This window comes from Equus asinus, chromosome 12 (genome assembly GCF_041296235.1).
Source record: "Equus asinus isolate D_3611 breed Donkey chromosome 12, EquAss-T2T_v2, whole genome shotgun sequence".
Taxonomy (NCBI): domain Eukaryota; kingdom Metazoa; phylum Chordata; class Mammalia; order Perissodactyla; family Equidae; genus Equus; species Equus asinus.
The window spans coordinates 39,621,920-39,645,757 of NC_091801.1; the positions used below are offsets into that span (position 1 = coordinate 39,621,920).

A 23,838-nucleotide genomic window follows, 5' to 3' on the forward strand; every position below is an offset into this window, starting at 1 on the left:
CTGGGAACTTCTGGTATTGAATGAGCTTGCTCACAAATCTAGTGGTGAGCTGTCGTGTGCAGTCTTAGCTGGGTGGATTGTGGCTACTCAGCTTTTTCCCATGTGCCTCATGCAGTCATGTTCTCATGGTGATGGCAGAGGGAAGAGTATCAGCAGAAGTGCTCAAGTGCTTTTACTAGATTCTTCTTGGATTACATCCCATGGGCCAAACCAAGTCACATGACCAAGCCTGAGCCAGAGTAAGGAGACATAAGAGTTACACAGTAATGGGTGTGGCTCCAGAGAGGTGTGATAGAATTGGCCATTAATGCAATCAGGCTTCCACTCTATAGAAAACATTTGTAGATGTTTCTGTTTTTAGAGTGTGTTTCCAGGTTCCTGAGCTGGTGTTGCTGTCAACACACTGATTGTTCCAGTACACTTGAGAACCCATTAAACTCGAGAAAGATGGCAAGTCTGATTCCTCTTCATAAGTCCACATTGCAGGGACAAAACAAAAAACTATTGTATCCAAATGGAAAAAAAATTATTGAAGAAGTCTCTATGGGAATACAGCTGGACAAATCTGATATAGCTGGAGAAAATTTCTCTTGGCCTTGACTGACATTTATTCATTTCAGAACCAAAAACTGAAAAGAGCATCTGGTATTTTATAATGAGTCTTTGTTAGCATTTATTTTTAAGCTTGCATTTTATCATCCAACACAAAGTTAATTTCATACAAAACTAATTCCATGAGAGCATCAGCCTGCATAAATGCTCATTGAGTAGCTGAATGCTGGATTTAATCAATTGGTATTTGAATTATGTGCTACAAGAAATTAGTAGTAGAAATTTCTCTGCCTCCTAATTCATCCCGACAAAAATAGACTATGTATGTTTTTTTCATTTCTCTCAACAAACAGACTAATAATTTTTGTTATGGAGAGAAAGAATAGGAAAAAAAAGGATATCAGCTACTCTACTCACAAAAATATGTCTTATCTGGGAAGTCTTACCAATGTAATAAGTTTGAGGAGATTACTAGATGAGAAACTCAGCAGACAAAAAGTAGGAGCCTGTTAATGCTGGGAGGGGACACATCAACTCTCCTTTTACAGCTGCCCGTTGACGTAGTAAGATAATAATGTTTTAGAATTAGGAAACACACATTAATATAGTTTGTTTCGTAATTAAAGTAAACGTATTACTTAAATCATTTTGAACTTTATTATGCGACTGAGGCAGAATTGACGTATAACATTGTAAAAAAGAGAAGTTATTTGTACATTTTTAAAATGTAAAACTATTATTATAAAAAAGTATGAAGTATTCATACATGCTACAACATGGATGAAATCTGAAAACATTGTGTTAAGTGAAAGAGGCCATCACAAAACACCACAGATTGCATGACTCCACTCACAAGAAATGTCCAAAATAAGCAAATCTACAAAGACAGAAAGATTAAGAGTTGCGTGGAGCTGATGCAGGGGTCGGGGCCAGCAACAGGAATGAGGAATGACTGCTAATGGATACTTTGTTTCTTTTCGGAGTTTTGAAATGTTCTAAAATTAGATTGTAGTGATGTTTGCACAACTCCGAATATACTAAAAGCCACTGAACTGTACGCTTTAAGTAGGTGAATTTTAGGGTGTGTGAAATGTATTTTAATAAAGTCGTGAAACAATGTAAAGTTGTCGCTTAGAGAAGAGGCAAACATTATGAAGAATATTGGATGCAAAGAGAATGTCTATTAGTCATTAATGATTTTAAATCAATTGGAATTATTTTACTAACATGATATGAATAATTTAAAATGAATTATAATTAAGTAAACTGAACTAAGAATCATTTTTGTCATTAGTGCAATGGAAATAAGATACATGGAGACATATGAGAGTTCTCTACTGAATTTAAAGCAGGCAGTGCGAAAAGAGAAAATAGATCATAGTAATATAATGAAGAGACAGAGGTAAATTCTAGGGAACGAAATGAAGGAATTTGAAAGGAAGAAAAGGGTCAAATAAAATTGAAAAGAGTTCTAAGAGGAAAATAATGAGTTCTACCTTAGGACTCAAGTTTCTCTGAACGCTACCAGTTGATGAGGGCCAGGGTCAGATGTTCCCGGCCCAGCTGAGCTATCACAGCATAGCTCCTCATTCTCTTTTCAATCACTTTCTCTGAAAGAGCCAGGCATGCCCATATTCGCAAAATATTTGTGAGATAGATAAAAGTAATATACCTAATCTCCTGATCATATTACGTGTCTATAGATTCACAGAACCCACCTAGCCCAGGAATATTTGAGGAAGGGTAGCTGATTTATCTGTGTTTACAAGGTGTAGATTCAGTTATCCATATTTTATTTTTTAACTTTTCTTTCAGGTTCTCCTGTCTGTCTTTGTGATTCTCTAAAACAAATGAAATGCTTTCAGAGTCAAAGCAGGTGCTCACACGCCAATCACAGCAAGCCACACCACAGGCATACATATTGATCTCTAACACCAAACAGCAGTGTTACAGACAGTCGGGTCTCATGATCTGCTTCAGTTAGCCTTAGAACGCCCAAAGATTTTGGAATAAGAATCGATCTATATCACATATCCCCAGTCAGTTTTGTTGAAATCACATCCCCATGTCACCCACAACATTCATAACGAATTACTTATTTCTTCTCTGTCAAGCAACAGCTTAACCCTGGATTGACTTCTTAGCTTACAATATACGCAAAGTTATTACATGACTGAAGAAAGCTGAAGTGCATTCAAGGAAAGCAGACAGAGAAGGCCACCCAGTTCAATCAGAGCCAAAGAAACGAAATGACAGTTCATAGTTTCTGTTGTCCAAAGCGAAACCCCACAATTGTAGTCACTGTTCAGTGTTCTGAGCTTCAGGTTGCATTTTAGGCAAGAAATTAAAGTAAGTTAGGATTAAGTATTTAAAGTGTAAGATTCCAACTTGTTGCAATGAGACAGCATATCTTTATTGAATTTGTAAATTGTTATCATCTTACCTCAAATTATTCCTAGAAGAGGTAGGATATAAGCAATACCCAATTAATTAAGCTATATTCTGAAACAAGTGATCGCCTACTAAGAAGCTTTATTGATTAAATCAGTTTTTTTATAAGCAAAGGGAAAGTATGAGAGCAAGGTGGAGATTTTAGATTATTCTAAGGAGGAAAAAGATTTCTTAGAAATATAATCCTGGAATTATTCTTTATAGTTACGACACAAGTCACCTACAGAAATAAAATTATATTAAAAATCAAATAACATATTTTTGTATGTTTTATTTATTTTATGCATTATAATTTATATTATATATTATAAAACAACATAACATATACTTTTACATATAACATATAACTTTTATTCTGATAAAATTTCACCACAATTATAATTTTTTTAAATGACAATATAAGAATCTAGATTTTTTAAATTTATAAGAAAATCTTGGATCTTAAAACAACTTTAAAAAATTCAGATGGAAAAGTAGCTCCCAGCCCAGCCACCTCAGAGATCTGCCAAGAAGCCAGGTGCTCTCTGGGCACCTCTTCTGGAGCTTAGCATCTGGGGTTTCTAAGTTGTTACTGAGGGAAGAAAAAGGAAAAAATCTACCACAGTGTGTAGTGCTGAGGTTACTGGCCTCTTCAGACAAATAATATGAAAATGTTTTCTTTTCAACAATGAGACTTACAAAATGGGAATAGAAATCTAAAGGTAACAAAATATTGTATGCTCTAAAATGTCTTTTCTGCATTATTTTTAATTTATGTTAAGACTATTAGCTTCAGAGTGTTTATCTATGTACCCACAAGAGGATTAGCTGGGAACACTCTCTGAGATAAACTAAAAGAAGTATTTGGTGCTGGCACTGTTAAAGTTCTCTGATGCGCAGGTGTTTGTAGTATTGGCACAGTTGCCTGATTGGTTTCCAAGCAGGTAAATCCACAGAGAATAAGGTTTATCATTTCAGGGTAGAGAAGTGCAGAGGCTATTACAGAATATAGTGAAAACCTGCCACTAGCCACTTTCACGCTATTTTCTAAAGAGTTGCATGTTCTGACTCAGAATATAAGCAAGCCTTCACTTCCTCATTAAACATTTCTGGCTGATCTTTGCTGAATCTCATTCATCTTACTTTTTTCCAACATCTTTCATAATCAACTCTGCATTTATAACTTTTCATCAGTATTACAAAGTAAGAATATATATTGTTACTGACAAATAGCAAAATATACTAAGGAACTTATTTTTACATATGATTTAGAACAGTACTGATAAAAGGGTTCACTCATTTTATTCTGTTGACAAAATTTTGTGGAGCAACTGAAGTATCCCAGGTACTGTGCTGGGTGCAGAGAACATAAAAATGAGCAAACAGAAACAGTCCCTGCCTTCGTGGAGTTTATAGTTCACTGGGGAGACAGAGAATAACTGGGTAGTAGATTGGCAGTTTCAACTATGATACCAATGTAAACTAAATGCCACATTCCACTGGATGCATTAGATCACATGCTGAATTAATAAATGATTTAGCTAAATCTTCCTCAACCTTAAAACCGTTCATCCACACTGGAAGCCATGGACTTGGAGACTGGGAAAAAATTTGTGAGAAAGCTTCCTCTGAATCAGATTGTGCTATGAGTCTCCCAAACAAAAAAAAAAAGAGGTGGGGAGGGAGATTTGAGTTTCCCTGTCCCTTCCCTCAAGCCGTCAGACACAATGGACTGAGGTCTAACTGCAACCGAGGAAGCCAAATTGCAGAAACAGATTGGCCAGCTGCTTGCGTAACAGAACAAAGACTTGAGGCTGTATTAGGACTGGCTTCCTCGCCCAGAGTTTGCCCTGTAATGACAACATAAGACTGTTTGTGGGCCAGAGGAGAGAAAGTTGGCCTGGAGTTGTTCTAAATTCTACCTTAGAGAGCAATAAAGGAAGGTCACAGGACCTCAAAGATAAATTTCAATTTTATGTGGTGTAGACCTAACAAAAGAAAACAAAGAGAAAGATGCTAAGGGGTATGTGACTAGCAAGAGAAAAATGCATTCATCATAGGAAGTACAGAGAATCAGAGGTGGGACCGGGTGATGTGAGTAAAGTACTCTTCTCAGGCACAAAATTCAAGGGGCCACCAAAAAGTAAAAACTCAGTAATCAAGATGGATAACATTTGATGCAATATTTCAAAAATATGAGAATTGATGCAAAAGAATCCATGATAAAGAAAATGCCAAAAATTTTTCAAAAGAAAAGGATCCTCCCTCACTTGCCTCAACCTAATCCCAGCCTTGCAGGGAATGTCCCCAGAGAGGGCTTTTGAAGAATCACAAAAGTACCCAAGAAAAAGTCAGCTTTAAACATTGCCAGGCCCAGAAGGAAAGACACTCTGTTATCCCAGCAGGTGAGACTAGACTACGCCCTTGTCTTTTAACCTTCCTCTTTTCCCAATACAACCATCAGCTCTCATTCCTGTTGGGGTCAGAAACTGTAGCTAGTAAGTGGAGGAGATGAGTGAGGGCTATGTGTAAGGACTGCTAACAGTGATACCAAGTTGAGTCTGTATTCTTTGTCTCAGTGTGATTACACGTCCTTTTATTATTTGAGTTATGGTTGCTGTAAAATTTTTTATCCAGTGGGAAGAAAAGAACTAGCCAAATGAGTAACTCAAAGGGACAGTGGGAGATGAAGATGCTTTCTGTTTGTTCAGCTTAACAGTTGCATGAGAAAGTAAATAAATTTATGATTACAAATTGAGACACTTGTCCTATAGAAAGCAAACATGGTGCTAGGCTAGGTAAGTAACAATGGGGACTACTTGAGACAGGCTGGCCAGGTGAAGTATACCTGAGCATCTCTGAGGAGGTCAGAGAATACCAGCCATCTCAAGAGTTAGAGGCAGAGGAAAAGCCTGAGGTAAACTCCTGTAGCAGCAAAAGGCATGGCTCCCAGATCCCAAAGCCCAGATGACTGGAGTGTACTCATTGGTGGCATCAAAGAGGTAAGAGAGGAAGCAGGGCCAGACCATATGAAGTATGGCAAGGACTCTGGATTTTTTTCTAAGTTCTATGAAGGTCTGTTTAAGGTCTTTGAGGATAGGACTGACATGGTCTGCCGTTACCATTGTTGTCCTAGACAGTGCAATAGGGCAAGAAAAAGAAATGTAAGGTATGAAGAACGGAAAGAAAGAAGTAAACTGCCTCTTTTCACAGACAATACAGAATATCCTAAGGAATCCTCAACACAACTACTAAGGAGAACTACTGAATGAATTCAGCAATGTCTTAGAAGAAAAAGTTAGTGTTTTAAAAAATCACTTTCATTTCTATGCAATAGCAGAAAAGACAATTGGAAAACAAAATTTACAAAGCAATTTTACTTACAATAGCATCAAAAAACATAGGATACTTAGAATTAAAATTAACAAAAGATGTGAAAGATCACTACAATAAAAAAACATGAATCTTGGCTGAGAGAAATTGAGTCCTAAATATATGGAGTTATGTTATGTTCAATGACTGGAAGATTCAATAATGTTAACATGTCATTTCTCCCTAAATTGATCCACAGATTCAATACAATCTCAATCAAAATCCGAATAGGCTTTTTTGGTAGAAATTGACCAAATAATTATAAAATCTCTATGATAAAGCAAAAAACCTAGAATAGTCATAACAATCCCGTAAAAGAACAAACTTGGAAGATTCACAGTACCCGATTTTTCAGTTAATTTTATAGCTATAGTAAACAAGACAATGTGGTATTGACTTAAGTAGAGACAAATAAATGGAATAGGCCCAAATATCTATGGTCAATTAATTTTTGACAAAGGAGCAAGTTAAATTCAATGGAGAAAAGAAAACCATTTCAATAAATGTACTGAAATAACTAGATAAGCACACCACACACACACAAATGAACTTCAGCCTTTATATGACACCGTAAACAAATATTAACTTGAAATGGACCATAGGCTTAAATATAAGAGCTAAAATTATAAAACTTCTAGAAGAAAACATGAGAACAATTTAGTAATCTTGCATTTGACAAAGATTTCTTAAAGAAGACACAAAAGTATTAATATAAAAGGAAAACTGGATAAATTGGACCTTATCAAAATTAAAAATTCAGCTAAAGACACCCCATAAAGAAAATAAATGTCAAGCCATAGACTGTGAGAAAATATTTTCAAATCATAAATCTATAATCTGTACATGTAAGTAAAGAACTCTTATAAATCAACAACAAAAATATAAATGACCAATAAAAATGGACAAAAAAGTTAGTATAAAAAAAGACGTATTCATGGTTAATAAACACATGAAAATGTGCTCAGCATAATTAGTAATGATAGAAATGCAGACAGAACCAAAATGAGATTCCATTCCCCATTCACTAGAATGGTTAAAATGAAAAATACTGGCAACATCAGATGCTGAAGCGGATGTGGTGGTGTACCTGTGATTCTTATACATTACTGGTAGGGGTGCAAATGGAAGAGCAACTTTAGAAAATAGTTTGGCAGTTTCCTATTAAGTTAAATTAAAACCTACTCTATGACCCAGCAGTTATGCTCCTATAAATAAATAAATTTCCCAAGGGAAATAAAAATTTCTTTATAAATCCAATAATATATATGCTACATATGTTACATATGTTATGTGAAATATGTATAATATATAATGTATCTCCTATAAAAAGATAAATTTCCCAAGGGAAATGAAAACATCCTTCACAGAAAGAGTTGTCTATGGATGTTAATAGTATGAATATTCATTGTACCTAAGGAGTGAAAACAACCCAACATCTATCAACTGATGATAGAATAAACAAGATACATTATACTCATACAATGAAACATTACTCAGGAATTAAAAGGATAAACTTGATATACACACACATACACACATGTAATAAAGACTTAATCTGTTGTAGTTTTTGTTCTATTACTTCTATACATCTACACAGCTCTTAAAGTCCCAAAATAGCTTGCCCATCCACATTCTAGAAAAGCATTTAAAACTCTTCCCCCCTGTGGTGGTCTCAATAGTGAGAACATAAGCTAGTGTAATAAACTGAGTTCCGCGTTTTCTCTTCTTACAGGCTTAAAACAGTGGTTTGGACATAAGTTTCATTTTTTAAATGTGAGATTAAAGTGAGGAAGAAAGTTATTAAAGCACAATGATAATATAATAAATTCTTCTATTTTTGTTATACTAAGAGAACCTTGACAAAATGAACTACTTACGTTCAGTGTCATAATAGATGAAAGTTGCATTCATTTGCAACTTTTGTTTAAAGAATCTAAATTAGAGGGAAACGTTTGCTTACTTCTGTGAATGAAAAGAAAAATGAAACTATGCTTAATAGAAATTAAAATAAGAAAGAATAAAAGAAAAATGATTTACCAAAACTTTTTATTTACAATAGGTTTAAGCCTTTATGCTATATAAATTATATTTATCAGTAAAGGACCTTTCTGCTTCTCTCCAGGACCCCTTGGCACAACTATAAATTTGAACAAATCTTTCAATGCTCTTTTTTTTCTGATGAATTATTTCACTACAAATTAAATACTTATTGTAAGCAAGTAACATTTTATATAGGTGTTATATTTCTTCATTTCAAGAGTGCATGTATGCCTTGATTCATTCTCGACAACCCCCATATGTGGAGTGTTACAGCTTTTGTTTACATGCAATTATGTACCATTAAAGTAATAACAGCTGTCACTCATTCAGTACCTCCTATATCTGTTACTGTGCTAAACACTGCCTACATTATCTCAACTAATCTTCACAACAGGCCTATGAAGTAGGAATAATAATTAATCCCCATTTTACAGATAAGTATTCAGTAGCTCAGAGAAATTAAAAAACATAAGCAAAGTCTCACTGTTAGTAAATACTGGAGCAGGGTTTAAACCAAGTTCTTCGTGATTTTAAAGCGTATATTTTCAAATGCCAGAATACACTGGTGCTTGCTTCTCTTAACTTGCTGCACATTATTTGTACATAAGTAATGTCGTCCAAAGGGTGTGAGACTAGATGTCCTAGAGAACACAAACAGGAATTGTCCACAGCTTTGCTTCACGTCTTCCCAAAGCCCTGGAGCTGTCTGGCTGAGTGGTGCTAAGCAATAGAAATGCTGAAATTACCTAGCTGAAAACATAACCTGTCACTAGGCTCCAGTTATAAATAATTTCTAGTTGTATTTTACCTTAAACTTTGCTCTAAAGACCCCATTACCCAAAATGTCAGAATGATTATGCATTTATTTCTTCCCTCTATAAAACTCCCACTGAAAGAACAATAAATGTGTTTAAAATAGTATTAACCTACAAGGATAATAAGACAAGAGGAGATGCAACAGAAGGAAGCTTTGAAATAGGAATAAAGAAAAATAATGGCTTTTAAAAATTACAAAATATGAAAATTGACATATAAAATTATATTTGAATAAAAACCAAAGAAATCTCACAGAACATAGAGCAAAAAGACAAAAATATAAAACATATAAAAGATAGCAAAAATTTTCCAACATCTTTCTAACAATACTTCTACAAAGAGAACAGAGAAAATAAAGTGGAGAGAATTATAACATATAAAATATAAGAAACAGGCCAGCCCCATGGTGTGGTGGTTAAGTTCAGCACGCTCTGCTTCAAACACCTGGGTTTGTAGGCTTGGATCCCAGGTGGGGACCTACACCACTCATCAGCCATGCTGTGGCAGCAACCCACATATAAAGTGGAGGAAGACTGGCACAGATGTTAGCTCAGGGTGAGTCTTCCTCAAGCAAAAAAGGAGGAAGATTGGCAACAGATGTTAGCTCAAAGCTAATCTTCCTCAGGAAAAAAAAAAAATTAAAATACAAGAAACGATTTTAAAGAGTAAGGATACAAACTCCCAGACTGAAAGTGCTCACTGAGTGCCCAATTAAGTGAGTAAAAACAAGATTGACCCCAAAGCACACTATCTTGAAATTTCAGAACACAGGGACTAAAAGAAAAATCTCCTAGAGAAAAGAAAGAAGTCTCCTAAAACACACAGGAACCAAAATGGCATCAGATCCTCAACAGCAACATGGATCATAGGAGACAATACAGCCACATCTTCACTCTATGGGAAAAATCACTTTTAACCTAAAATTCTATATACAATATTAGTCAAGTGTGAAAGTAAAATGAAGATATTTGCAAGGATACAAAGTGTTTCTCTTAGGTAATCTATTAGTTAGGATAATATTTGCTAAAATAAGACAGAATACTAATATATATGTTTTTATCCATACATATATATATGCAAATATAATGGAATATTAATTTTTGTTCTTTCAACAGACAATAATAGGTATCAGTGTTACCAGGCATGACTCTTCTCCATGGGATCATTCAGAGAACTCAGGCTCTGCCACCTTCAACAAGTGCTTCCTAGGTCACCATGGCTGTCTCCCTTCTAGTTACATAGAATGGGGAAGAAATTGGAGGGCCTTACATGGAAGACTTTTATGAGCAAGCCTGGAAGTGGCACATGCCACTTCTCATATTCCAATGGTCATAATTTAGTTTCATGTTAAATGTGGTATAACCACATGCCTAGAAAAGAAGAAAAAATGGACTTTGGTGAACAGCTAGCAGTCTTTTCCATACGAAGACTCCAAAATATACTTCCAATACTCACGCTTTTAGAAAACTACTGAAGGACGTGCAAAATGAGTAAACCAAGAAAGAGGAAGCCATGAGGTCTAAGACCCAGAAGATGTAGGGTAGCATGATGAAGACAAGTTCCAGAACTAGAGAGCAAACAGGCCAGAGTGCAGCATGGGCAATAAGAGGTTCTTCAGTCAACCCAGGCACTGCAAATACTGTCTACAAACTTAATGAAGCTTAGTTTGTGGGTACCAATTCTCACGGAATATTTTTTTCTCCACTTGGAGAAATTTCAAAACAGGCACCTTTCCTTCTTCACTCTTCAGGTACAGAGAGAAGGGCAGTGTTATTCTAGTTCATCCTTGCTTTGAAAGTGTAACTCCTGTGGCACTCTCTGTGCTGAGCAATCCTCTTATACTGCACACTCTGAGAGGGCCTTGACTCTTTCTCCTGACTGCCCTCATGTCTTCTCTAAGAAGCTGTGAAAATTGGATTTGGTTTGGCAGCACCTTCAGGATATAGGCTCTGCTTACTACATCAGGTTGCCACTTTAATTTAACTTTTAGTTTGACCTCTGAAAATTCTGTACTTTCTAACAAGATCATTGATGCACTTTCAGAAGTGCAAGGGTCATTTTTAGCAGAAGAGTCACTGGGGTCTCTAATCTGCCATTCTTATGAAAATGTAATGTATTGCTCTTTTTTATTTCATCCTTTCAACATTATTCGTTTATTTAACTATGTGTACATGTATTAATAATTGAAGACTTCATTACTGGTTGTTTACTTCTTCTAGTTTCATAAACCTAACTGGAAATTGAGTTTCCCATCCTTGCCAAAAGAAAAACTATTAACATGACTACATCAGTCCATAATTCATATTTCCAAGTAAAGCAGGTGAGATTCTTTTAAAATGTAATTTATTATAAAGCAAAGACTAATTAACTTTTTCCAAAATAATTTCCTCCCAATTCAAAACCCTCTTCTTACATAGCCTGCCTCATAGTTCTATTTGGCGTGGGGAATCGGCCACTTAAACTGGATCTCTGGCTGAAACTCAGACCTATCCCCATAGTTAAGCCACTGACATCATTTTTTCTTAGAAATTTGAAAGTGGGAAAGAGGGAGTCTAATAAGGTTAAAGTTGAGTGTTGAGATTGTGAATCCATGAAGGGCAACGACAGACCTTTATGAATTTACTTTCCTTTTATGTTGGCAGAAGACACAAGAATGCCTCAGTGATAAGAGACCATTTGGTCACAGAGAGAAGTGCAGCTCCTGATGACTTTTCAAGTTCCTTCTGGGGCCCTGCTGTACTTATTTCACTTTTGTGGTTAAGACGGGTAGCTCTCAAGCCAGACTTAAAATTCTGGCCCACCAGTAGTGTGATCTTGCCCAGCTATGTGCGGTTAAGAAAAGAGACAGACAAAGAGACAGAGGGAGAGAGATCTGGAAGAATTTTTGTTGTGGCTAGAAGCCCACAGAGGTGACTGGAATCGGGTGAAAAGCAGACAATATTTTTGAGACAGTTGTACTGAGAAAGAACTGCCTGCTTGAACCCCTTTCTGACTGGGAATATTTATTGTGGTCCATGCCTCACCACTGTATCTTAGGCTTGTGCATAGAAGATAACTTTTCTTTTTGGTTCGTAGGTTTCTGAATCGGAGGAGCACCACTGGATGCAGAGATAGTTCTTTTTAATTTTAATAGGGATAGAAAGAAATACCAATGGAGAAAACAATATGTGGGCAAGTTGACAAAAAGTTCAATTTGACGTCACAGAAACTCTATTAACCTCCCTATTTGACCATCATGGTAGATAAAAATGATTCCATTTATTTTTAAAGTTCTGTCAAATTTTCCAAATAAAAACAATATCTTATAAATAAAATGTTCAAGTCTTTGAATTTCAAAATGAAGTTTAGGCACATGTTATGAGTTGGATTCTTCTTCCCATCGTAATTTCTTAAATCACATATACGCTGTTATATTGCTTAACGTTCACCACCGCTAAATCCTCAAAGTACAAAATCTTACGTATGAATTAAATTCCCTTTCCTTAGAAAAGGTTAGGAAATTAAATATTCTGTTTTGTTGAATAGGCCAATTAAATGAACTGCATGTTATCTACAAATTACATTTGAAAAAAAAAGAATGCAATACAATTATTAATCTCAATACTGCTTATATTTTATTCTTTATGAAATCTGTTTCTTTTCTTGACACAAGGATATTATCAATATTAATTACTATAATACTGTTATGTACAAGTACGATGTATAGAAAATTGGTATGAATTTTTAGTACAAAAACTCTGTCATATGTGACAGATATTGCTTTTTAATAAAACAAATCACTGCCATAACCAGTCCATCTTTGAGTTCCTTAAGCATCTAATATATGCAAGTTACTGTCTGGGTGTTGTGGGTGAAAGAAATAGAAGACATAATCTTTGCTTTTAAAAAGTTTACAATTTAGTTCAGGTGATAGACCAATGAAGAGTGAAGAGCTCACAGGACCACACAGTTTCATGCCCTTCCACTCAATCCACAGGAGTAATCAAACCTCTAGAGAGAGTTGTCTCTACTAGTCGTCTCCTCTCCTCATTCCCCATTCACTTCCAACCCATTGTAGCATGCCTTCCACCTCTATTACTCCTTTGAAGCTCTTCTCACTCATTTAGACCACCTTGTTGCTAAATCCCATAGATTCTTCCCAATTCTTATCCTCGTAGTTATGGCTAATATCGACCATTTGCTCTTCCATGGAATGCTCCAGAATCCCAGGCCTCAATAATATTATGTTCTTCATCTTCTCTTCCTTTCTGTCTATGGCTTCTTTGTGTCCTCGTGCTCTGAGCTTCCCATCTCTGACATTCCTTAATTTTTGGTGCTACTTAGGCTGATTTATGTCTTCTTACCTTCTCATACATGCTCAGCCACCCTATGGTTTACATTTCCACTTCTATACTAATGACTCCCAAGTAAACATTTCCAGGGCAAATCTCTTTCTGAATTATAGTCGCTTCTCTAACTGGATGTCCCACAGACACCTTCAAACTAAACATGTCAGAATAAAGTCCCAACCATTTAAAATGGCTTATGAAATTGTAGTATTCTTGCTTCTGACTTTAATTCCCTGAATATGGCATGCTCTCTCTCATCCCTGGGCTTTGATTAATGCCATTTATTACCAATGTAACTTTAGACAGGCACTTAAAATCTCAGTACTCAGATTGTGGGTATAATTGTTTCTGTTTCATGGAATTAATGTGAGAATTAAATGAGTTAATCTTTACAAAGTGTGCAAAATAAGTGCCTCACACATAAGAAGTACTAAACAAATATTAGCTATTATTTTCAGTTTTATATTGTGTTCTTGCTATCCTATCCATCAACAAGTTCACCACAAACAACATTAATCTAATGCTGAGCATTAGAGTTGTATGGCCTGGGAAGACAGTACAATCTAACTGGAATGTATTGTTAACTACAGCAGCCACTTCACAATACATGCAGAGTAGGGAGGAGTCAATTTTACAGCCTCTCTCTATGCCTTCCCTGCCTAGACCCTCCTATTTCCTGCAAGGAAAGACCTGATTGGTCAGAGTCCACAACTGACTGGGCCACATTTACTGTAATAGAGCACTCAACCATGCCATAAGTCTAGATAAGGAGATGTACTCTCTGGATTTTCTGCATCTGCTCTCTTAAACTGCCTTCCTCCAACTAAATAGTCAGAGGGGAAGAAGGAGTTCTCACTTAGACCTTAAATATAAGCCATGGACCAGAATTCTTTTGGGAATCAGGTGCTTGCATAGCAATTAAAGTTCTCTGTTTCATATTCAGTATCTGTTTCTGCATTACACAGAATAACTTGGGAAACTGACAGGACAAGATTCTAGCACTCCCATGTCCTTGACCAAAACATTATCATAAAATAGCAAATTGACAGTTTTATTCCTAACACATGCCAATGTCTACCAAGGGTGCCAGACTAGGGATGGCAGATGACCTGGGGCTTGTCCTGTTCTAGATGTAGAGAATACAAAGTGAGTAAGACAGCTCTGCTCCCAGAGAGTGGGCAGTCTGGTAAGGGGATGGATAGGTGAAATACACCATAGCAAGTGTTTTAATAGAGATATGTGCATAGAGAGGTAAGAGGGCATAGTCAGCTCTCCTTGAAGAAGTTAGAAAAAGCTTCAAAGGAGGAAACACTCAGGAGTTCTCTAGTTTTAGAAAAGAGAGCAAACATTCTCAGAAGTATGCACAAAGTCAAAGAAAGTTTAAACAGCAGGTTAGATTTGGGGAAATAGAAGTAATTTCATTTGTCTTTAGGGTAGAAGGAAGTGAGGAGACTGGCTTTCAGAGACACTGGAGAAGTAGGCAAGGGCCATACAGATCATGGAGGAGTGCATTTGGTTAGACTTTATCCTCTAATGGATGGGGAAGGCAGCAGAGAGTTTGAAGCAGCTCCGTTGAAGTTTTAGTACAATCCTTTAGAGGGAATGTGGTCTGAGAAAGAAGTGCACTCTTCCCAACATGAAATTTGTTTGCAGAGTATGAATTGAACACAGAAGGTATAGGCTGAAGTATCATTAGAGGAAAGATAAAGATATTAATTCATGTTGACATAACCATGAGCAATAACTTAATGACAGAGTACTCAAAACACAATTCTAATTTGATTGCCCCCTAAAAATGAAACAAACTTAACTAGCAAAACAGAGACAATTTCAAACCGTTAAAATTAGAAATGAGCTCATGTTTAAGTTCAATTTTATGGTCTTCTTTTACGTGAGTTTCAGAAAATATAGTAGATTCAATAAAACAAAATATCCCAGACACCTGGTATAATTAAAGCAAGTGAACCAAGTAGTAAAAATATCTCTGATCAAGGCTATATTTGATGTCTAGCCAGAAAGACTGCAGATTCTGTGATTCTAGAGCCTGAAATAAATATATCGACTGGAGTGTGGATGGAGCAGAAATACAAGGATTATTTCTTGTGGGTCAGAAAGTCACCATTCTGTTTTATAAGGTCTAAGAAGGCAGGCAGGTTTTTCACTGGCTCCTTAAATAGTTCAAACCTATGTATCTTCCTATACTTATCCTGTGAAATATCCGGAGGAAAACTGGTTCTTAAACATGTGTTGAACATAATCAAACCCAGTATTGGAGACAACAGGAAAGCTCACAGAAGCCCTCAAATGCTTTCTCATTTCCTTCCCATTCACTAGGATAAATTGATCTACCATATAAATCCTCGTTTACTTGTTGGCCATGTCTAAAAGAGGTTGCCTGCAGTTTTCCACACTAGTTCCTCGTAAATTATTCTTTTGTTTTTGTTTTTGAGGAAGATTAGCCCTGAGCTAACTGCTGCCAATCCTCCTCTTTTTGCTGAGGAAGACTGGCCCTGAGCTAACATCTGTGCCCATCTTCGTCTACTTTATACGTGGGATGCCTACCACAGCATGGCTTGCCAAGCGGTGCCATGTCGGCACCCGCGATGCAAACCGGTAAACTCAGGGCCACCAAAGCAGACCGCAAGCACTTAACTGCTGCGCCACTGGGCCGGCCCCTTGTAAATGATTCTTGATTGCAAAATCTTCATTCCTTGTCACTTAAAATGTCACCTTTCACTTATCAACCACAGAGGTGCTAAATTCTAGTAGGATACAGTTAGCAGATAAAAATGTTTTGAAAAAGTATTTTTAAAAGATTCTTAAGTTTGGAGTTGGCCCAGTGGCACAGCAGTTAAGTTTATGCACTCCACTTCAGCAGCCGGGGTGGGCGGGCCCGGGGGGCGGGGGGGAGGCGGGAGCGGGTTCAGGCCATGCTGTGTCAGGCATCCCACATATAAAGTAGAGGAAGATGGGCACGGATGTGAGCTCAGGGCCAAAAAATCTGTTGCTTGTCCTTTCATTCTTTTACTAGTTTCTTTCAAACAGCAGACATTTTTATTTTGATGAAATTCATATTATTACCTTTTCTTTTGTAGATTATGCTTTTGGTGTCATGTGTAAGAAATCTTTACCAAACTTAAGGACAAAAAATTTTCTGCTGTGTTTCTTCTAGAATTTTTATGGTGTTAGGGCTTACATGTAGATTTGTAATAAATTTTTGTGTTTAGTGCTATAAATTATTCTTCAAATCCTGCTTTAGTGGAATTTCACAAATTTTATATGCTGTATTTTCATTCATTTTAAAACACTTTCAAATTTCTTTTTTGATTTCTTCTTTGTGTTTTGAAGCTCTGATATTAGGTGCATAAATGTTTAGAATTATGCTTCCTAGATGAATTGACTTCTATTTCATTACAAAATGAACTTTTTTATCCCTAATAATATTCTTTACCCTGAAGCCTATTTTGTTTAATTTTAGTACAGCCACTACAGCTTTCTTTTGATTAGTGTTACTGTAGTACGTCTTTTTCAACGTTTACTTTTAATATGTTTTTGTCTTTGTGTTTTAAAGTGAGCTTCTTGAGGCATCATATAAGTAGGTCTTGCTTTTTTATCCAATCTAATGTTCTCTGTCTTTTAATTGGCATGTTTATACCATTAGATTTGTCTTAGTTTTCTATTGCTGCATAATAAATTACCAGAAATTTAGCAGATCAAAACAGCGCTCATTCATTATCTCACAGATCTGTAGATCAGAAGTCCAGGTGGACTCAGATAGGGTCTCTGCTTAATCTCACAAGGCCGAAATCGAAGTGTTGGCCATGTTGGGCTTTTATTTGAAGGTTCTATGAAATAATTTGCTTCCGGCTCATTCAAGTCTTGGCAGAACTCAGTTGCTTATGTTTGTAGGACTGAGGTCCCATTTCCTTGCTGGCTGTCAGCCAAGGGCTCCTTTCAGCTTTTAGAGGCTGCCCAGAGTCCTCATCATATGACTCCCTTCAAGGCACCAATGGCACATTGAATTTTTCTTGTGCTTTGAATCTCTTTGACTCCTCTTTCTCCTCCCAACAGAGAAATGTCTCTGTTTTGAAAAGGCTCAGTGATTAGATTAGGCCCACCCAGATAATCTCCCTTTGCCCTATAATTTAACATAATCACTGGCTTGATATGTCACCATATTCACAGTCCTGGGGATCAGGGAGAAAAATCTCGTGGGGCCATTTTAGGATTTTACTTACCACGACCATTAACGCGATTACTGATATAGTCAGGCTTAAATCTATGATGTTGTCATTTGTTTTTGGCTTTTTCCATGTTTTTTTGTTTCTCTTTTTCCTTTTTGGGGGCTTCTTCTGGATTGAGTACGTTTATATTATTCTATTTTATCTATTTTATTGAATTTTTAGCTATAATTTTTGTTTTGTTATTTTAATGGTTACTTTAGGGTTTATAATATACATTTTTAATTTATCAGAGTCTGCTTTCAAGTGATATTCCACTTCATGTATAGTATAATAATGTTACGATAGTATGCTCTCATTTCTTCTTTCCCAGTCATGTGTTATTGTTGTCAAACATTTTACTCCTACATATGATATAAGCTTGCACTATATGATTACTATTTTTGCTTAGTCACTTATTTTTAATGAGTTTTACATAGTAATAAAACAGTTTTCATATTTACCCACATAGTTAACATTGCCAGGACTTTTCATTCCATTGTATAGATCCATATTTTCATCTGGTATCATTTTCCTTCTACCTTTAACATTTCTTATAGTGTGGGTCTGTTGGTAAAAAATTCTTCCAAATTTCATAGATCTAAAAAAGGTCTCATATCACTTTCATTTTTGAAATATACTTTCAGTGGGCATAGAATTCTCACTTTTTTTCTCCTCTCAATACTTTAAAGATGTTTCTCCACTGTCTTTTGTTTGCATTGATTCCAACAAAAAAATCTGTTTATCTCTTTCCCCTTTGTATGTAATGAGTCTTTTTTCTCCTGCTACTTTTAAGATTTCTCTTCATCACAGATTTTGAGCAACATGATCATAATGTGCTTTCTTGTGGTTTTCTTCATGTTTCTTGTGCTTGGGGTTCATTGAGCTTCTTAAAACTGTGTGTTTATAGTTTTCATCAAATTTGGAAAATTTTTCGCCATTATTTATTTGAATGCATTTTCCCCTAAACACTCTTTCAGGGACTCTAATCAGATATGTTTTAGGCTGTGTGAAGTTGTCCCAGAGCCCTCAATTTTTTTCCCCTCTATGGGTGTAATTTGGATAGTTTCAGTTTCTATGTCTTCAAGTTTACTAATCTTATCTTTTAGAATACCTAACCTGTAATTAATCTCATCCAGTTAATTTTTATCTCAAAGATTGTAGTTTGATTTGGAAATTTTATCTATCTATATTTTTTTCACCCATGTCTTTACTGAACCTGTTATATCTTTCCTTTAGCTTCCTGAATATTTGGAATACAAATGTAATAACTGTTTCAAGTTTCTTATTTGCTAATTCTAACATCTGGTTTAGTTCTGGGTTGATTTTGATTGACTTTTCTCCTCATTTTGGGTTGTATTTTCCTGTTTCTTTGCATGCCTGTAATTTTTGATTAAATGCCAGACACCAGTGAATTTTGCCTTATTGAGAGCTGATTACTTTTGTATTTCTACCAACATCTTGAGTTTTGTTTCTGGTATGCAGTTAAGGTGCTTGGAAACATTTTTATTTTTGCTTTTAAGATTTGTTGGGTGGAATCAGAGCAGTGTTTAGTTTAAGGCTAATTATTTCCCATTGCTGGAGCATGATGCTTCTGAGTACTCTACACAATGTCCTGTGAATTATTAGTTTTTCCATTCTGGCTAGTGGAAACAGGCATTATTCCCAGCCCTATATGAGCTTCCCATACTTTTCCCTCTAGCCATTTCATTTGGTTCTTCTCCTAATCTTGGTTAGTTTCTTCACATACATGTGCTGGTCAGTACTCTGTTGAATACTCAAGGAGAACCCTACGCAGATTTCAAGAGTTCTCTCTCTCTGTAGCTCTCACATCACATATATTCTGTCCTAAGTACTATAGCCATTTTGGTCTCATTAAAGTCTCAGTTTCATCTCCTCAATTAAGAGAGTCTACTAGGTTCACTATGGGCTCCCACTCCTCGCACCACAGCTGGGAAACTCTCTTTTTTTTTTACACATGTGCCTAGTCATCCCTTTCACCCTCCTCCCTCCTCCCTTCCCCTCTGGTAACCGTCAATCCAGTCTCGGTCTCTATGCTTGTTTGTTTGTTTGTTTTTTTAAAGGTTGGCACCTGAGCTAACAACTGTTGCCAATCTTCTTCTTCTTCTTTTTTTTTTTTCTCCCCAAATTCCCCCAGTACATAGCTGTATACTTTAGTTGTGGGCCCTTCTAGTTGTGGCATGTGGGACACCTCCTCAGCGTGGCCTGATGAGCTGTGCCATGTCCGCGCCCAGGATCCAAACCGGGGAAACCCTGGGCTGCCGAAGCAGAGTGCACAAACTTAACCACTCTCGGCCATGTGGCCGGCCCCTGGGAAACTCTCTTAAGACCATAAGCTGGACAATCGTAGGGTCATCTTGTTTGTTTCCTGTCTTTCAGGGTTTACTATCCTTAGAAGTGTAATATCCAATATCTCGAAAATCATTTTTTCCTTTTTTTTTTGTTAATTGTTTCATGCAGGAGGGTAATCCTAGTCCCTTACTCTATCTTGTTTCAAAGTGAGCATCCAAATATACATTTTAAAAGTCTAATGACATTAACTCTTCGAAGTATGAAAGCATGTGTGATTCTAGAGAGATGAGTTAACTGAAATAACTAAAGAATATTAATATCATAGAAATTACCTTAGCTATGATGAATAGAGTTGATACTTGTTCAATTTAAGTGTAACAATCTTTATATGTTGTCTTATCTAAAGAGATTACCCAGAGTTGAGATTATCCTGAATTTGATATTTACCACAGATGTAAAAACAGTGAATTATAAAATTCTGCTCTTCAAATTTTCAAGGAAAGCAAGATCTGGCCAGTTTATGTGAAAACTGAATCCATCTAGATAGAAGAGGATTTCTTTAGCTACCACATAGATCCAAGCTCATAAGCCCATTATACTCAGCCACTGATGTTCATCATAATAGCGATAAAATTCTATAGATTTATCCATAGGTAAATAAAGAATTATAAAAACAAAACCTACCATTTTGCAAATATTTGGGGACATAACACAATTTGTATACCCTTTCTAGTATTTATGGATATTTGGATTTTTTCCAGGTTTTGGCTATTGTAAAAAATGGTGCAATGAACATTTCTGTATATATTTCCTGGTATACACAGGCACATATTCCTTTAGGGTACATATTTAGGAGCAGTATTTCTGAGTCAATGTGATATATGTATCTTAGATTTACTAGATTATGCCAAAAGTGCTCATACCAATTTATACTCCATCAGCAGTGAATGAGGATCACTTTTGGTTTTTATCTATACTTACACTTACTGTTTTTTGATTTTCAGACTTTTTTTAGGAGCCTGAGAAAATGATGAAGGTTATATTCATGCTTTCTTCCATACATTTTCTCGTTACATCTATTGCATCCTTACCTTCTTGGTGCTCTATATTCAAAGATGAAAATAATATGCCCCTTACTCACACTAGAGGAGTCACAGACTAAAGGATACAGAATTAGTGTAAAATATAAAAGGTAAGATTCAATTTTGTGCTAAAATAGAGGGTCAACATGAGATCAATTATTTGTAGGCACGCTTTATAACAATAAATAAGATTATTATCAAGAACATTCAGTTCACTGATGACAATTCTTTAGTTAGCCCAAGATTTACAGTTTATGATTAGGTGTAATAAATTTACCTGGAATTTTGTGTGTGTGCCTGTGTGTGTGTGTGTGTGTGTGTTTGTGTCTATAAGTATAAAGAGACAGAGAGTGAGCAATGTTTTTAAGGACAGAAGGGAAAGTCAATGTCCAACTTGCTGCAAGTTCCCTTCAGAACATCAAGTCTACAATTTAAGATGGAGATTAGAAAACTTTTTTCATAAAAGGCCAGATAGTAAACAGTGTAGGCTTTGTGGGTCATAATGTTCCTGTCTCAACTACTTGATTCTGCCTTTGTAGTGTACAAACAGCCACAGACAATAGTAAAACAAATGAATGTTTTTAATGAAACTTTATTTACAAGAACAGGCTGTAGGCCTTATTTGATCCAAGGGCTGTAGTTGGTGGACCCCGATCTAAGACATGAAAACTTATTAGAGAGTCAAATGATCCATGGAGAATCTATTAGTGTAAATTAGTATCAGATATTTCATACTTAGTGTAAATAAAGGCTTCAAAAGTAGGTTATGACAGAGAGGGTAGAAAGAACAGAGAAAACACAGTGAAGATGCCTGAGGGTGGAGGAAACTAGCATCTCCATCATGCCTTTACCTAGGGGCAGTACCAGACATATGATTCAGTGGAATTTTGCATTTCCAAAGATGACAATAAACTACATGTGACAGCAACATGCATTTTAGTGAATGAAAGGACTTTCCGGAAGCAAGAGCTGTGTGCTTTCATTTTACTAGTGAAGGAAGATGGTGATAGTTTAATGAGCCCCACAAGTCAAAACTGTTCACAAAAATTTTATCTCTAAAGAAATAAGCATGTACAGTTTTTTCACATTTACCAGCCGAGAATTTCTTAGCCCTTTCACCTTAGAAAATATAAAATACTGCGCCAGATTATTAAATATAAATGCTGTTTAAAGTTAGTACTTCAGGAGGCAAATTCTCTCTTTTAGTCTATTGAAACCTACCAGATCTAATATACCATTCATATCCCGGTGAAAGAGACTGTAGAATCTTCTCTCATTCATAATATTCCCTGCAAATAATTAAGAAAACAGAAAATCTATTTTATAATATTTAAAATAATAAAAGCTAACACTAAAAAGCTATTATGTCTCTGTCAAGCATTAGTCATGACAACTCTATCAGGTGGAAAATATAATTACCATCCTATTTTATAGATTTAAAAAAACAGACACAGAGAAGTTAAGTAACTTCCCCAAGGGCACACAGCTAGTAAATATTAGGGCTGAGATTCAAACCAAAGTAGTCTTCTTTCAGAGTCTCTGTCTTTAAACAGAATGCATTCTGCTTCTTATCCTAAGGAGACTATACTATTTATTACCCCCATTCTCCCATATTCAGGACGAGTCTGTATGTGGTATTTAAAATTAGTCATCCAATAACTGTGCCTTTTCAAAGACCAACACGTAATAGAGGTTTGATGCTTTAAAGGAATACAAAAGGGAATTTCTTTCTATGTTTAATTGTTATTAAACATAACATGTCACCAAAGAAAAGACCCGTCTTGTCTAGAATGACTTTGTGATGAACTAAATGTTTATGTGCCTCCAAAATTCATATGTTGAGATCCTAACTCCCAATGTGATGGCATTCAAGGTGGGGCTTTGGGGCCTGACTAGGTGATGAGGATGGAGCCCTTATAAATGGGACTAGTGCCCTTATGAGACAGAGCTCTCTTACTCCTTCTGCCGTGTGAGGTCACAAGGAAAATACGGCCATCTATGAACCAGGAAGAGAGTTGTCACCAGACATCAAATCTGTTGGCACTGTGATCTTGGACTTCTCAGCCTTGAGAACTGTGAGAAACAAATTTTTGTTGTTTAAGCCACCCAATCTATGGCTTTTTTGTTATAGCAACCTGCAACAACTAAGACAAACTTACTTGGTAGATTTTTCCAAACTTTCTCCTTATCCTCTTGGCAAATTCATCATTCCCTCCTCAATGCTTGTTCCTACTGCTAATATGGCACTGATCACATTGGGTGGCAATTTGCTTTTATATTTGTCTTTGTCTCTGGGCTGTGGACTCTTTAGGGATAGGAAGCATGTTACGCTTACCTTCATGTCTCCAGAATCTTCACAGGGTCTACTATGGAAGGTACTCTAATATTTGATGAATGATTGAATGAGCCCATGAATCAATGTTTCCTCCAATCAATGGTTCAAAGATTGTCACCCGAAAAGAAGAGATAAGACAATATTCAGCACTTCTAAAAATAAAACAGAATCTTTTTAAAGATTCCTTTTTTTTAAGTAAATTTATTTATTTATTTATTTTTTAATTGCAGTAACATTGGATTATAACATTATATAGCTTTTGGGTGTACATCATAATATATTCCAAATTCTGTGCAGATTACATCATGTTCACCACCCAAAAACTAATTATAGTCCATCCCTCACATGTG

At 36.0% G+C, this 23,838-nt stretch overlaps 1 long non-coding RNA gene across 1 annotated transcript in view; it reads right to left on the bottom strand.

Moving 5' to 3' along the window:
- The window catches only part of LOC139039906 (uncharacterized), a 95,856-nt gene extending 72,230 nt beyond the window's left edge, over positions 1-23,626 (bottom strand). The window contains exons 1-2 of the long non-coding RNA XR_011493253.1: positions 23,489-23,626; positions 22,375-22,442 (exon numbers count right to left, since the gene is read on the bottom strand). This is a non-coding gene — a long non-coding RNA (uncharacterized lncRNA). The remainder of the gene's footprint in view (positions 1-22,374; positions 22,443-23,488) is intronic.
- Between the last annotated feature and the right edge of the window lie 212 nt (positions 23,627-23,838).